This window comes from Aotus nancymaae, unplaced genomic scaffold, assembly GCF_030222135.1.
Source record: "Aotus nancymaae isolate 86718 unplaced genomic scaffold, 86718_ANA_hifiasm-v0.15.2.pri h1tg000040l, whole genome shotgun sequence".
Lineage (NCBI taxonomy): Eukaryota > Metazoa > Chordata > Mammalia > Primates > Aotidae > Aotus > Aotus nancymaae.
In genome coordinates, this window is record NW_026988454.1 from 26,483,175 (window position 1) to 26,500,486 (window position 17,312).

The following is a 17,312-nucleotide window of genomic DNA, read 5'->3' on the forward strand; positions in this document are numbered from 1 at the left end:
ACATTAGAAGTCTCCATTCTCATATACCAATGTCATCAGAGTATATTGTTGAATGTGTGTGTGCATGTGTGTATTTGTGTTGCGCTTATATATGTGAGACTAAGAAATGTAAGGAATGAAAAAGATTTCTATTCCTGCTCCCTTGAACTATATATAGTTTGGTGACACAAGTTCTGTAAGAATTAAATACCACAAGTCAGGTAAAAGGGTCTAATATGTATTTGATATTAGAAAATATTGATTTCAAAGATTCTTTTACTTAATTTATTAAGTATAAAGTTAGCATACACTAAGAAAAATGCTAACTAATAAATCCTATGTGCTCATCATCCTTCATCAAGAATTAACAGTTTACCAGTCTTCTTTTATCTGTGACTCCTACATTTGTATGTATTTAAGAGAAATTATAAATTATTTTAATAAGTATTTCAGAATTCACGTGTTTTAATATTTTATTTTAGATTAATTTTATGACATGTATTGCTTAACACCTTAACATTATCTAATACTGACCAGTTTAGTAGCTCAGGCATGTAATCCCAGTACATTGGGAGGCCAAGGTGGGAGAAAAGCTTGAGTCCAGGAGATCAAGATCAGCCTGGGCAAAATAGTGAGACCTTATTGCTAAAAAAAATAATAATAATAAATTAGCCAAGTGTGGTGATGCACATTTGTAACCCTAGTTACTTGGGAGGGCTTGCTTAAGCTGAGTTCCAGGCTGCAGTGAGCTATGATCATATCACTGTGCTTCAGCCTAGGTGACAGAGCAAGATCCTGCCTCAAAAATCAAATGTATAAATTTTTTTAAAAAATTGAATACTTAGAATATATTTAAGTTTTAACAATAGTCTCAAAACCATATAGAGTTTATTTGTTTGAGATAGGTTGCAAAAAAATGGTTGTTTGGGCTCTTAATCTTTTTTTTTTTTTTCTGTAACAGTCCCATCCATCTCTTTAGGATATTTTTGCCATTGATATTCATAGAGAAAATAGGACATTTGTTCTGTAAAATATACCAAATCCTGGATTCAGCCAAATACTCCATTATGGCTTAATTTTTATTTTATTCTATGCATTTCCTGTACATTGACATCTATATAAGTGAAGATTTGATTAAATTCAGGTTTAAATTTTTAGGCAAAAATTCTTCATAGATTTTTCTCTAACATTTTTATTACAATTCATCATAGAACACATAATATGTGTTTCTCCACTATTATTGATCCCAAGATTAATCAATAAGTCCAGGTGTTACCATTATGATTATTAAATATGCCTTCAACTTTTCATGTCACTATTTTAATACTCAGTACTAATAACTTGTTCTTCTTGTTCTTTTAGAATACCTAATCTAAAATTCCTGTATAGTAAAAAAAAGATCATTTACTATGTTTTCTTGTTTACATGGAAAAAATATTATTCAGGAAAGCCACTTGACTTGATCCTTTTTCTAAAAAAAAGTCAATACTGATATTACTGAGTTGATCTAACAGATTTTGAGATAGATAATGATCATGGGGTGGGTGTTATGAATTCATTGATTTTAAAAAAAATTATTATTTATTTTAAAATTATTTTAGACTCACATGCAGTTGTAAGAAACAACACAGAAAAGATTACATATACTCAGATTTCCTCATTGGTAGTAATTTGAAAAACTAGAATACAATATTACATCCAGAATGCTGACATTGCTACAATCCACTAATTTTATTTATTATCTCTGGTTTTACATCAAGTTGCCTGTGTGTTATTTCCATACATTTTTGTCACGTATGTACATTTGTGTATCCACCATCACATTAAAGATAAGGAACAGTTTTATCACCACGTGGGTTCTCAGACTGCCCTCTCATCAGCATAGTCACATCCCCTGTTCCTCCTTCTCCCAAACCCTGGCAACCACTAAGTGGCTTTCAATGTCTGAAATTTTATTTTTTGAAAAATGTTACTTAAGTAGAATCTTATAGGATGTAATCTTTGCGATTGATTTTTTTTTCCACACAGCATCTTCTCTAAAGATACATTAAAATTGTTGTTGTATATGTTAATAATTTCTCCTCTTTTTGCTGAGTCATATTCCTTAGTATGCATGTACCACAGCATGTTTAATTAGGCCATTGAAGGAAGAATATATGTGGTACTTCCAAGTTTGGGCTATTATTTGACTATTAATAAAAATTCAATAAATACTCATAGATTTTTTTTTCCAAGCTAAACTGTATACAGCTTTATTAAAGGTACTTTCCATAAACAATCATGGTATTTCAGGCAGGACATGGGCAATCAGTAACAGTATACAACAACTTTCAAACTCTCTTCTTTGATGGACTACCAAAAATCAGAAAGCCACTATAAAACCCAATGAAGTCTTCATCTGATGCTCTGAACAGGGAAAGTTTAGAGTGAGGGTTGACATTTCACATTTAGCATGTTGTTTAACAACTTTTCACGAGCCGATCCTGACTTTCAGGAAGTGAAATGAAAATGGCAGAATTTATCTGAAGATCCACAGTCTAGAAATGGAATCACTGCTCTTTTGGCAGGTGCCATCTCAGTGGCATTACTGGCAAGTCCAGATTGCCTGACACACTGGTAACCAATGACTGGGGGTCAAGTCCCAACAGATGTCTGGGCTTAAGGGAGTTAAGTCTATGCTGAAAGATGGAAGGCCATGTGTGTCAAAGTCAGGGAATCCCTCCTCCTGGGAGCCAAGAGGAAGTCTCTCGAAACTAGAAGGGAAAGGCGTTTCCCCACATCAACCCAGCTTTGGAGACATTCTATTAGTGACATATGCCCCTTCCCCCAAAACAACAATGAAGCGTTCTGTGTGCTAACAACATAGCTTAAAAAAAAAAAAAAAAAAAAAAAGTAAAACAAAATTCTGCATTTTTATAAAACTTGATTAAAAAATAGTATTTCAAACTGTACAGTCACCAGAAGTACACAGTTATCAAAAATGCACACACTTTACTTGGCATCTCCAGCACCTTCGGCTTTCTGTGCTTGGTCTGTTTTGGCATCTCCATTTTCTGCAGGGTTATTCCCTTCCTTGCCAGCATCAGCTTTTCCCTTTTTCCCTTTGGGTATCTTCTCTCTCTTCTTTGCAGGGGACTTTTTAGGCTTGGGCTCTGGCTTGGGAGGAGCAGGTTTAGCAGACTACCTCACGAATCTTCTCTATGGTTCGTCCTTCACCTTGGTTTTATCTCCTTTAGCATCCCCTTCAGCCTTTCTCTTGGGCACGGTGGCAACAGCGACGGGACGTAGGCTCTGGGCGTGGGATGCAGCGGTGCATGGGCTTTGGTCGGTACGGGGATTGTTTTCACCTCTTCTTCTTCACACTGCTCCCACTTACAGATTTTTAATGTAAACCTAAGTTTTCAGTTCTCTGGGATGAATGCTTGAGTTTCATCATATGATTAATTCCATATTTAGGTTTATAAGAAACTGCCAAACTGTTTTCCAGAATGGCTATACCATTTTATATTTCCACCAGGAATTTATGAATGATTTAGTTTCTCTGTAATCTCACTAGCATTTTGGTGCTTTTATTATTTTTTATTTTATCCATTCTGATAGATATATAAATACAACTCCTTTTTAATACCTAATGAATTAAGTATATTTTCAAGTGCTTAGTCGCAACATGATGAAATGTCTGTATGTTTTGTCTTTATATTTTCCCATTTTAAATTGAATTTTTAACGAAGACATTCAATAGTTCTCATATTTTAGATGCTATTTCTTCTTCAGATATGTGGTTTGCAAACATTTTCTCCCAGTTTGTAGTTTGTCTTTTTTTCCTCTTCACAGGTTCTTTCACAGAGCAATAGGTTTTCTTCTTTTTAATTTTTGGGTTTGTTAGGTTGGTTATCCACCCAGGCACATGAAGGCATAATTGATAAATAAAAATTGCATGTATTTATGGCATATAGCCTAATGTTTATATATATATACACACACACATACATTTTGAAGTGATTAAATCAAGCTAATTAACATATCTATCACATCATATATATTTTCTGTGATGAGAATATTTAAGATCTAAAGCTCTTAGCAATTTTCAAATATACAAAACATTTTTATTAACTATGTCATCATGCTGTGCAATAGTCTCTAGAACTTATTTATCCTAATAGTTTTTAATTTTCATAGAGTCTACTCTTGAATTTTTCTTGTAGTGGATTGTGTTTTTCTTGTCAAGTCTAAAACCTCTGGCTAGTCCTCGATTTAGAAGGTTTTCTCCTATTTTTTTCTAGATTTTTATACTTTTCTGTTTTACAATTTAATGCCCTAATTTACCTGCAGTTGATTTTTGAATGAAGTGTGAGACTTAAATAGAAGTTTGTTTTATTTTCTTTTGCCTATGGCTGTGCAATTATTTTTAGTATCATTTATTGAAAGGCTATCCATACTCATATAATTTCTTTTGCTTTTTTATAACAAATCAATCAGACATATTTATATGGGTTTTTTTTCGAGTTATCTATTCTGTTCGATTGATCTATACCTCTATCTATCAATATAGCACTATAATTACAATGATAGGTATAAAATAAATACTAAAGTTTCATGGAGCCATTCTTTTACATTATTCTATTTATCAAGATTGTTTTAGCTATTCTGAGGTTTCTTTCTTTGTATATAAAATTTAAAACAACTTGTTTTTATGTCTACAAAAGTAACATGGTGGAAATTTGATAGGTATTTTGTTAAGCCTGTAGATTAAAGAAAATTAAAATATTTATTAAGCTGACTCATCCAATTCATGCGAATGGTATATCTCTTTATTTGCTTGTCTTATTTAATTTCATTCATCTCTATTTTATAATTTTCAGCATATACAACCTGTACATATTTTTCTAAGTGTATATCTCACAAGAATTTTAAAGAAACTGTCATAAAAAGTATTCAAAAACAATTAAAATCATACTAAATTAAATAAAAACATTAAATATTATATTCAGTGAAAAATAGAAGTTGTAAAGAAGAACCAAATGCAAGTCATAGAACCTAAAAATATGACAAACACAAAAAACTTTTAAAAGCTTACTGGATGGATTCAATAGTAGAGTAGAAGTTACCGAGAATATAATTAGTTTGCAGGAGACTGGATCGATAGAGTTTACTCAATCTGAGCACAGAGAGAAAAACAGATTGCAAGGAAAAACAAACACAGCCTCAGTCTCAGAGATTTGTTAGGCAGAAACCAAAAATTCCAATACTAATATAATTGGAGTCCCAAAATAACAAAGAAAGAGACTGGAGTAAAAAAGTACTTAAACAATGGCAGAAAAATTCCCCAATTTAGTAAAAAGGCATAAATTTATAGGTTCAAGAAAATGAACAAACCCTAAAGAGAATAAACTTAAAAAATCCATGCCAAGACAAATTATAATTAATCTTCTAAGAACTAAAAACAGGGACCAAAACTTGAAAGCATTCAGAGAAACATGATGCATTACTTACAGAGGCACATCAATTTGAGTAACAACCAATTTCTCAACAACAATCAGGTGGCCAAATGGCAATGGCACATTATTCAAATGATGAAAAAATGAACTGTTAACAGCAAATTCTGTATGCATTGAAACTATCCTTCAGCAAAGAAAGGAAATGACATTTTCACTCTAAGGAAACATACATCACTACCATATATACAATCACGAAGTATTAAATTATGATTTTTAACCAGAAAGGAACTAATACAAGAAAGAAGCATGAAGCATCAGGAAGAAATAGAAAAACAAAAAACAAACAAACAATAAAAAACAGAAAAAAGATAAATATTGGTAAATACAATAAGTAGACTTATGAATTTTTTAAATTAAATGTAGGATTAAAACAAAATGTATATCACCAACACCCACTCAAGATTATAATATTTTAAAGTAGAGAGGGCAAAGGGAAATACTGTTTCCAGATTTCATTTGAAGTATGAAAATATTAATGCCAACAGACTCTAATAAGTCAGTTACATATGCACATTGTGATAATCAAAACAATTCCTCTTAAAACTGTACAAGGTGATGCATTTAAACATAAAAATAAATCCAAATGAACCCCAGAATGATGGTCAAGTGACCTACGAGAATGCAAGAAAAGAGAAACAGAGGAATGAGATAATTAAACCCTACTATAAATGCTAACATAGTAATCATCAATGATTATTTTATAAGTAAATGGTCCAATTAGTTGTTGTAATATAACAATACAAAGTATAGCATAGGAAGAGACAAAGTGGATAAAATAATAATAAAAATAAATTCCACACCTCAACTACATAAACAACTCACTTCAAGTTCAACACAATAGGTAGTTTGAAAATAGAGATAGAAAAATATGCCCTATCAAACATTTATCAAGAAAACACAAGTGACTGACTAAACTAACGTCAGATAAAATATACTTTAGAGCAAAGAAAATTACCAGGAGCAGAGAAGAACATGTATAATGATAACAAGATCAGTCCACAAAGATATAATAGTTCTAAATGTGTACATGCAAAACAAAAGTATCCAAAAATATAAGAATTAAAGTGTGCTACTACATTACTACAAAATTTAAAAGTAAAAATACTAGAGATATGATCTGAGATGGCCACATAGGAACAGCTCTGGAGTGTAGTTCCCAGTGAGAACTCAGAGGGTGAGTGATCACAGCATTTCCAAATGAGTTTTTGCTGCGCATAGACCAGGAGATTCCCAGGCAGAAAAGCACCATGTGTATCCCACACAGCTGTTTCAGCAGGCACAGTGGGTCTCCGCACAAAAATACACACAAGTCTGGGTGGCCATTTCAACTGGTGCCTGGAACGTCCAGGAGACAGAGTCACCCGTTCAAATGAAAAAAAGGGGGCTAAAACAGGGAGCCCAGTGATCTGGCTTGGCAAGTCCCACCCCTACAAAGACCAGCAATCTGAAACGCCCTGGATTGAGAGTTTCACAGCAAGCACAGCTGGATCTGGGACGGTCCAGCTCTGTGGGGGGAAGGGTGTCCGCAATTACCGAGGCAGTCCACCATTACTGAGGCAGTCTGCCATTACCAAGGCAGTTCACCATTACAGAGGAATCTGCCATTACCGAGGCAGTTCTAACTATACCTCTATAAACAAAACCAAAAGGAAGTTCACACAGCAGCTGGGTAGCACCCATGGCAGCTCAACAACGCCTCTGCTTGTAGATTGTGACTAGGCTACCCCCTCACTGGGCAGGGCATCTCTGAAAAATGGCAAGAGCACATCAGGAACTTATAAATAAAGCCCCAACTTCCTAGGAAAGAGTAACAGGGAAAAAAGGTGGTTATGAGTTCTGCTGCAGTAGACTTATATGTACCCGCCCACAACTCTCAATGGAACAACAGAACTCACAGCTCAGCACCTGAGCTCCTTTAAGGGTCAGACTGTCTCCTTGAGCAGCTCCCTGGCTCCTGTATATCCAAAGAGACATTTCGTAAAGGAGAGCTCAGGCTGACATCTGGTGAGTATCCTTCTGGGACAAAGATAACAGAAGAAGAAACTGGCAGCAAACCTTACTGTTCTGCAGCCACCACAGGTGATCCCCAGGCAAGCAGGGTCTGGAGTGAATCTCCAGCAGTCCCACAGCAGAGGGGCCTGTTAGAAGGAGAACTAAAAAATAGAAAGAAATAACTTCATCATCAACAAAAAGGATGTCCACTCAGAGACCCCATCTGAAAGTCACCAAGTACAAAGACCACAGGTAGATGAATCCACAAAGATGGGAGGAAACCAGTGCAAAAAGAATGAAAAGACCTAAAACCAGAATGCCTCTCCTCCTCCAAGGGATCACAACTCCTCACCAGTAAGGGAACAAGCCTGGATGGAGAATGAGTCTGATGAATTGACAGAAATGGGGTTCAGAAAGTGGGTAATAAATTTCTCTGAGCTAAAAGAACATGTTCTAACTCAATGCAAAGAAACTAAGAACCTTGAAAACAGGTTTGATGCAATGCTAATGATAATAAACAGCTTAGAGATGAATATAAATGAATTGATGGAGCTGAAAACACAACACGAGAACTTTGCAAAGCATATACAAGTTTCAATAGCCAAATTGACCAAGCAGAAGAAAGGATATCAGAGACCGAAGATCAACTCAATGAAATAAAACAAGAAGGCAACACTAGAGAAAAAAGGGTAAAAAGTAATGAACAAAGCCTCCAAAGATATGGGATTATGTGAAAAGACCTAATCTACATTTGATAGGTGTACCTGAATGTGAGGGAGAGAATGAATCCAAGCTGGAAAACACTCTTCGGGATATTATCCAGGAGAACTTCCCCAACCTAGAAAGGCAGGTCAATATTCAAGCCCAGGAAATACAGAGAATACCACAAAGATATTCCTCAAGAAGAGCAACCCCAAGGCATATAATCATCAGATTCATCAGGGTTGTAATGAGGAAAAAATGCTAACGGCAGCCAGAGAGAAAGGTCGGGTTACCTACAAAGGGAAGCCCATCAGACTCACAGCAGATATCTGGGTAGAAACCCTACAAACCAGAAGAGAGTAGGGGCCAATATTCAACATCCTTAAAGAAAAGAACTTTCAACTTCGGTTTCATATCCAGCCTCATAAGCAAAGGAGAAATAAAATCCTTTATGAACAAGCAATTGCTCAGAGATTTCATCACCATCCAGCCTGCCTTACAAGAGCTCCTGAGAGAAGCACGAAACATAGAAAGGAGCAAACCACTACCAGCCACTCCAAAAATGTAACAAATGGTAAAGAGCATCAATACAATGAAGAAACTTTGTCAACTAATAGGAAAAACAACCAGCTAGCATCAAAATGGCAGAATCAAATTCACACATAACAATATTAACCTTAAATGTAAATGGGCTAAATGCCCCAATCAAAAGACACAGACTGGCAAATTGGATAAAAAGTCAAAACCCATCAGTGTGCTGTATCCAGGAAACCCACCTCATGTGCAAAGATATACCTAGGTTCAAAATAAAGGGATGGAGGAAGATTTACTAAGCAAAGCAGGAGTTGCAATCCTAGTCTCTGATAAAATAGATTTTAAACCAACAAAGATCAAAAGAGACAAAAAAGGGCATTACATAATGGTAAAAGGATCAATGGAACAAGAAGAGCTAATGATCCTAAATATATATGCACCCAATACAGGAGCACCCAGATACAAAAGGCAAGTTCTTAATGACCCACAAAGAGACTTAGACTCCCACATAATAATAGTGGGAGACTTTAACACTCCACTGTCAATATTACACAGATCAATAAGACAGAAAATGAACAAAGATATCCAGGACTTGAACTCAGATGTGGACCAAGCAAACCTAAAAGACATTTACAGAACTCTCCACCCCAAATCCACAGAATATACATTCTTCTCAGCACTAAATCACACCTATTCTAAAATTGACCACATAATTGGAAGTAAATCACTCCTCAGCAAATGCAAAAGAACAGAAATCATAACAAACAGTCTCTCAGACCACAGTGCAATCAAATTAGAACTCAGAATTTAAAAACTCATTTAGAATCTCACAACTTCATGGAAACTGAACAACTAGCTCTTGAATGTTGACTAGATAAACAATGAAATGAAGGCAGAAATAAAGATGTTCTTCAAAACCAACGAGAACAAATACATAACATACCAGAATCTCTGGGTCATATTTAAAGCAGTGTCTAGAGAGAAATTTATAGCAATAAATGCCCACATGAGAAGCAAGGAAAGATCTAAAATCAACACCCTATCATCAAAATTGAAAGAGCTAGAGGAGCAAGTTCAAAAAAACTCAAAAGCTAGCAGAAGACAAGAAATAACTAAGATCAGAGAAGAACTGAAGGAGATAGAGACACAAAAAAACCTCCAAAATATCAATAAATCCAGGAGCTAGTTTTTGAAAAGATCAAAAAAAAACAGACAGACCACTAGCCAGATTAATAGAAAAGAGAGAATAATCAAATAGATGCAATAAAAAATGATAAAGGGGATATCACCACAGATTCCACAGAAATACAAAATATCATCAGAGATTACTACAAACAACTCTACGCACATAAATCAGTAAACTTCAAAGAAATGGATAAATTCCTGGACACTTGCACCCTCCCAAACCTAAATCAGGAAGAAGCTGAAACCCTGAATAGACCAATAACAAGGGCTGAAGTTGAGGCAGCAATTAATAGCCTAACAACCAAAAAAAGCCCTGGTCCAGATGGTTTCACAGCTGAATTCTACCAGACATACAAAGAGGAGCTGGTACCACTGCTTCTGAAACTATTTCAAACAATCCAAAAAGAAGGAATCCTTCCCAAATAATTTTGTGAGACCAACATGATCCTATTACCAAAACTCTGCAGAGACTCAAGAAAAGAAAACTTCAGGCCAATATCCGTGATGAACATAGATGCAAAATTCTTCAATAAAATACTGGCAAACTGATGGCAACAGCAAATCAAAAAGCTTATCTATCATGATCAAGTAGAAGTCATCCCAGGAATGCAAGGCTGGTTCAACATATGCAAGTCTAGAAATGTAATTCACCAGATAAACAGAAACAAAGACAAAAACCACACGATTATCTCAATAGATGCAGAGAAGGCCTTCAACAAAATTCAACAGCCCTTTATGCTAAAAACTCTTAATAAACTAGGTATCCACAGAATGTATCTCAAAATAATAAAAGCTATTTACAACAAACCCACAGCCAATATCATACTGAATGGACAAAAACTGGAAGCATTCCCTTTGAAGTCTGGCACTAGACAAGGATGCCTTCTCTCACCACTACTATTCAATATAGTACTGGAAGTTCTAGCCAGATAAATCAGGCAAGAAAAAGAAATAAAGGTATTCAATTAGGAAAGGAGGAAGTCAAATTGTCTCTATTTGCAGGCGACATGATTGTATATTTAGAAGACCCCATTGTCTCAGCCCAAAATCTCCTGAAACTGATAAGCAAGTTCAGCAAAGTCTCAGGATACAAAATCAATGTGCAAAAATCACAAGCATTCCTATACACCAATAACAGACTTAAAGAGAGCCAAATCAAGAACAAATTGCCATTCACAATTGCTACATAGAGAATAAAATACCTAGGGATATAACTAACAAAGGATGTAAAAGACCTCTTCAAGGAGAACTACAAACCACTGCTCAAGGAAATAAGAGAGGACACAAACAGATGGAAAAACATTCCATGTTCATGGTTAGGAAGAATCAATATTGTGAAAATGGCCATATTGCCCAAAGTAATTTATAGATTCAGTGCTATCCCCATCAAGCTACTTATGACCCTCTTCACAGAACTGGAAAAAACCACCTTAAAATTCATATGGAACTAAAAGAGAGCCCTCTAGCTGAGTCAATTCTAAGCAAAAAGAACAAAGCTGGAGGCATCATGCTACCTGACTTCAAACTATACTACAAGGATATAGTAATCAAAACAGCATGGTACTGGTACCAAAACAGAGATGTAGACCAATGGAACAGAACAGAGGCCTTGGAGGCAATGCCACACATCTACAACCATCTGATCTTTGACAAACCTCACAAAAACAAGCAATGGGGAAAGGATCCCCTGTTTAATAAATGGTAGTGGGAAAATTGGCTAGCCATGTGCAGAAAACAGAAACTGGAACCCTTCCTGACACCTTACACTAAAAATAACTCCAGATGGATTAACGACTTAAACATAAGACCTAACACCATAAAAACCCTGGAAGAAAACCTAGGAAAAACCATTAAGGACACAGGCATAGGTAAGGACTTCATGACTAAAACACCAAAAGCATTGGCAACAAAAGCCAAAATAGACAAATGGGATCTAGTTAAACTCCAGAGCTTCTGCACAGCAAAAGAAACAATCATTTGAGTGAACTGGCAACCAACAGAATGAGAAAAAAGTTTTGCAATCTACCCATCTGAAAAAGGGCTAATACCCAGAATCTACAAAGAACTAAAACAGATTTACAAGAAAAAAACAAACAAATCTATTCAAAAGTGGGTGAAAGACATGAACAGACACTTTTCAGAAGAAGACATACATGAGGCCAACAAACATATGCAAAAATGCTCATCATCACTGGTCATTGGAGAAATGCAAATCAAAAGCACACTGAGATACCATCTCACACCAGTTAGAATGGCAATCATTAAAATATCTGAAGACAACAGATGCTGGAGAGGATGTGGAGAAATAGAAACACTTTTACACTATTGGCGGGAGTGTAAATTAGTTCAACCATTGTGGAAGCCAGTGTGGCAGTTCCTGAAGGATCTAGAAATAGAAATACCACTTGACCCAGTAATCCCATTACTGGGTATATATCCAAAGGATTATCAATTATTCTATTATAAAGACACATGCACACGTATGTTCATTGTAGCACTGTTTACGATAGCAAAGACCTGGAACCAACCCAAATGCCCATCAATGATAGACTGGACAAAGAAAATGTGGCACATAGATACCATGAAATACTATGCAGCCATAAAAAAATGATGAATTTGTGTCCTTTGTAGGGACATGGGTCAATCTGGAAACCATCATTCTCAGCAAACTGACACAACAGAAAATCAAACACTGCATGTTCTCACTCATAGGCAGGAGTTTAACAATGAGAACACATGGACACAGGGAGGGGAGCATCACACTGGGGGTCTGTTGTGGGGGATTAGAGGAGGGACAGCAGGTTGGGGTGTAGAGTTGGGGAGGGATAACATGAGAAGAAAATAGTTTATGTGTCCTTCATTTCCTGTATTGTTGTCTTCTTTTATGCTTATGTTATTTTTTTCTGTAGTGAAACATTTAAATTGCTTCCTTATTTCCTTTTGTATATATTCTACAGTTAATTTCTATATGGTTATTATGGAAATTACATTTAATTTAATATCCTAAAGTTATATCACTAATTTTATTTTATGCCAGCTTAACTTCAATAATATACAATAATTTTTATTGTATAATAGTATATAATAATGTAGCAGCTTCATTCACATTCCTTTTGGTTCTAGATGTCACAAGACATTTTTTTACACTGTGTTCCCTAAACACAAATACAATTATTTTTAAACTTATAGCTTTTTAATTATTTAGAAAACAAAATGGTGAACTATAAATCAGTTATAATAATACTACCTTTTAGACTAGTAATTGCTATTTGAAATTTTATTAGTCTCTTTTAAATCATGTAGAAAACAAAAAGTGAACTTATCAACCATTTTTTGAATAATGCTGGCTTTTATAACTGCCAGCGTGCTTAAGTTTATTAATATCTTTATTTCTTCATATGACTTCAAGTTAGTGTCTGGTGTCCTTTTATGCCTTCCTGCAGGACTCCCTTGAACATTTCTTGCAGGGAATGACTAGTGGTAACAAACTCTCTCAGCTTTTGTTTATCTAGGAATGTCTTAGTTTCTTCCTCACTTTTGGAGGAGAATTTCATTGAATATAGGATTATAGATTGACATGTTTTTTGTTTGTTTATTTTTGTTTCTAACACTTTTAACACCAAACTCCAAAGTTTTGATGATAAAGTTGCTAATAATCTCATTGTGGATACCTTGTAAGTGAAGTCATTTCTCTCTTGCTGCTTTCAAGATTTTCTTTGTCTTTCAAAAGTTTGATTACAATATGTCTTTCCGTGAGTCTCTTTGAGTTCATCTTACTTGGAATCTGTTAATGTTTTTGGATGTTTATATTCAGATCTTTCATTAAATTTGAAATGTACTCATCCGTCATTTCTTCACATATTCTCTTTAACCTTTCTCTGTTCTCTTTTTGGAACTCCCACAATGCATATGTTGGTTTATTTGATTAGGTCTCACAGGTTCCATAGATCTTTTCTCCAGTCTTTTTCTTTCTGTTCCTCAAACTTGATATTTTCCATTATCCAATTTTCAAAGTTACTGATTCTTTCTTCTGCGTGCTAAAATTTGCCTTTAAATACCTCTAATATTTTCTTTCATTTATATCATTCTTCTCAGCTCAAGAATCTTAGTTTTCTTTTAGATTTTCTATCTCAATATTTCCATTTTGATTAAACATTGGTTTTAGTGAGAGTTTGTTTGCTTTTACTTTCTCCATGTCATCCTTTAGTTCTTTGAGCAATATTACGATAGTTGTTTTAAAGTCTTTGTCTAGTAGGTCCATCAGCTTTTATTAGGGATCATTTCTGTTGATTAATTTTTCCTTTTGAATTGGCTATACTTTCCTGTTTCTTTTGAAGTTTTAAAATTTGTGTGTTGAAAACTGGATATTTGAACCTGATGATGTGGTAACTCTGAATCTCAAGCTTTCTCCCTTCTCCAGGGTTTGATATGTTTGTTTATTGTTTTTAGGTTTTAAAAATTATTTTTGTAGGCCTTCCCTATGCTATGGATCATCCTGAAGTTTAAATTTACAGTATTCTCAGGTCTTTTCTGAGCCCATAACTTTCCCTAGGCATGTGCAGTCACTTTCTAATTATTTCCTAATTGTTTTTGAGTGTCCTATATTTTAATGTCTGACTTTCAAGACAAAAAAATAAGAAAAAAATTAAAGAGAAAGAAAAAAGAATGCCGATAAACCAACCCCCCAGAAATCACTTCAGTCAAAATGGGAGGGACTGGCAACTAATGGAGTTAAGGATATGCCACTCCAAAATATCATACTGTCACATGTTGACTATATTTAGTTAAAGGCATTTAAAAAACAGGAGGCACAAAAAGATTACTCTGATTTTCATGCTGTTTTCTAAAGTCAGGAGATGAAATTATCATGTGAATGAAATTACCATGTGAAAGATGCCCTCCTTATAGTAGAAGGAAAATAATATTCTTATTAAAATAACTCTCTCTATATAACTATATAACTATACATAGTTATATATTTCATCAAATGAAGCAACATATGCATTGTGGAGTTTCAAAAAGAGAAGAAAGAAAGGTTAAAGAGAATATGTGAAGAAATAATGGATGAATACTTTTCAAATTTGATGAAAGATCTGTATATAAACATCCAAAAAGATTAACATATTCCAAATAAGATGAGCTTAATATAAGTTTTATGTGACACTGGATCATACTATATATATACAGTGATTTAGGTCTTTAGGTGTTCATTTTATGTGACACTGGATCCCTTATAAGGAAACGAACACCTAAAGACCTAAATTACTATATAGTATACTATATAGTTTGATCCAATGTCACATAAAACTTATATTAAGTAAATTTGTAGGTTTTTTTTCTACTCATCTGTCAATTTATTTCCACCCAAGCAGATAAAACATAAAACAGCAGGGGCAAAATTTTGCCTCCCCTAAAAAACATGCAGGAAGGTACACCATTAATGATTACTCGCCTCTTTGCTTATATCCCTGTGATCAGCAACAGCAATCAGAAATCAGAGCAAAAATCCCCAACATTTGAAGGACAGATGTCTTTGCCTATCCTGGTTCTTGCAAGCTGAATCCAGGTTCCTCCAGGAATAGATGAACAGCTGTCTATCATGAGGCTTGGGTGCCAGATAGGAAGCTACTTCTATGCTAAGAGCTGAAGTTTTTTGAAATTCACTGAAATTCATCATTGAAGCCTTCCCCAGGAAGTTTCTGGCCTTCAAAAGACTTCAGAGTTTCAAAATATTTACATCATACAGATTCTGCAAGTGGAATTTTTGTATACATTCTGAGATAGATTCCTTGCACTGTCTACTCTGATACCTTCCTAAAATCCATTCAACAACACAGGTTTCCAAAAAATCAAAACACTAAACATATAATGATCTAGTTCTCTGTTTTTAGAAATAAAAGTTGTAAATAAAACATAGAAAAATTTTAGCAGAAAAATTGCACTAACTGTATTTTAAAGTGTCAGTAATAACTACCAATTGATACGGTAAGAAGAGCCCTGAACTAAGCACACATTTCAATAATAAAAGCATATGTATCCTGTTTTATGACTGTAAATACTCTATAACACTTAAAACTAATAAAAATTTTGTAAGATATCTAGCATTTCAATTAAATTATTTCATTTTTATCAATATGTTGATTTTAAATATTTTTCAGAAATCTTTTAAGAATACATGCATTATTGAGTACTTCAGAGCTTGTGAGATTCTTGTCTCATGCACTTAATTACCATTGAAAACCACTTCAATGATCACTTTTCCCTGTGCAGATAATCACGGAAGCCTGTGTCCTAAATAAACATGAAGACAGAGATACTTACTGGTCTTCATGTAGAGAGAAATGTTGAATGAAATAAAGCACTAATGTTAAATCATTAAGATTGAATATTATCAACTCATGCAACATAAATAAACTATCCTGAAACATATAAGAGCCTAAAAGGGAAATACATTTGATTCATCAATATGCAGAGATTTAGGTGCACTGACCCTCTTTGCAGTCAAAAATATGCATGTCACTTTTGACTCTCTACAAACTTAACTAACAGCCAGTTGACTAGAAGCATTACCAACAATCTATACAGCAGATTAACACATATTTTGTATACTGTATATATTATATATACTGTATTCCCATAATAAATAAAGGCCTCAACAAAGAAAATGCTATTAATAAAATCATAAGGAACAGAGAATATGTTTACTGCTTATTAAGTGGAAGCGGGTCATCATAAAGATCTTCATCCTCTTCATCTTCACATTGAGTAGGCTGAGGAGGAAGTAGACGAGGGTTTGGTCTTGTTGCTTCAGGAGTAGCAGAGATGGAAGACAGAGGAGTTGGAAGGTGAGGCAGCAGAGGCTAGTACACATGGTTAAATTTTATTGAAAAAAAATCCTCATATAAATGAACCCATGTAGTTCAAACCTATGCTGTTCAAGGGTGAATTGTTCTACTATACTAATTGTGCTACCTGGTGAAACAATTTCTGAACTTTGGAACTAATTTTAAGTGTCACTAATATTATTGTGATATTTAATCAAGTAATAAAATGTTATTTGAGTTATTTCAACTTAGACATTTTAATCTATATATGAGAGATTAGAGCACCACATATTTAGTTGAATATGAACAAAACAGCATATTAATAAACAACCTGATCTATAATAAACCTCAGATATTGCATACATATATATGTGTGTGTATATATATACACACACACACACACACACACACATATATGTATATGATCTGGCACAATCCGCAAACATTAGTCATATTTCTAAAAAACTTTAGCTAATGTATTATATGCATGTTTTACATGCATATAAAAATCTTTTCAATGCCTAGAAATGATTTTTTTCACTGTGGACTGACTTATATTTTGCTTGGATATAAAGGGTACGAAGTGCCTTTTTTACCC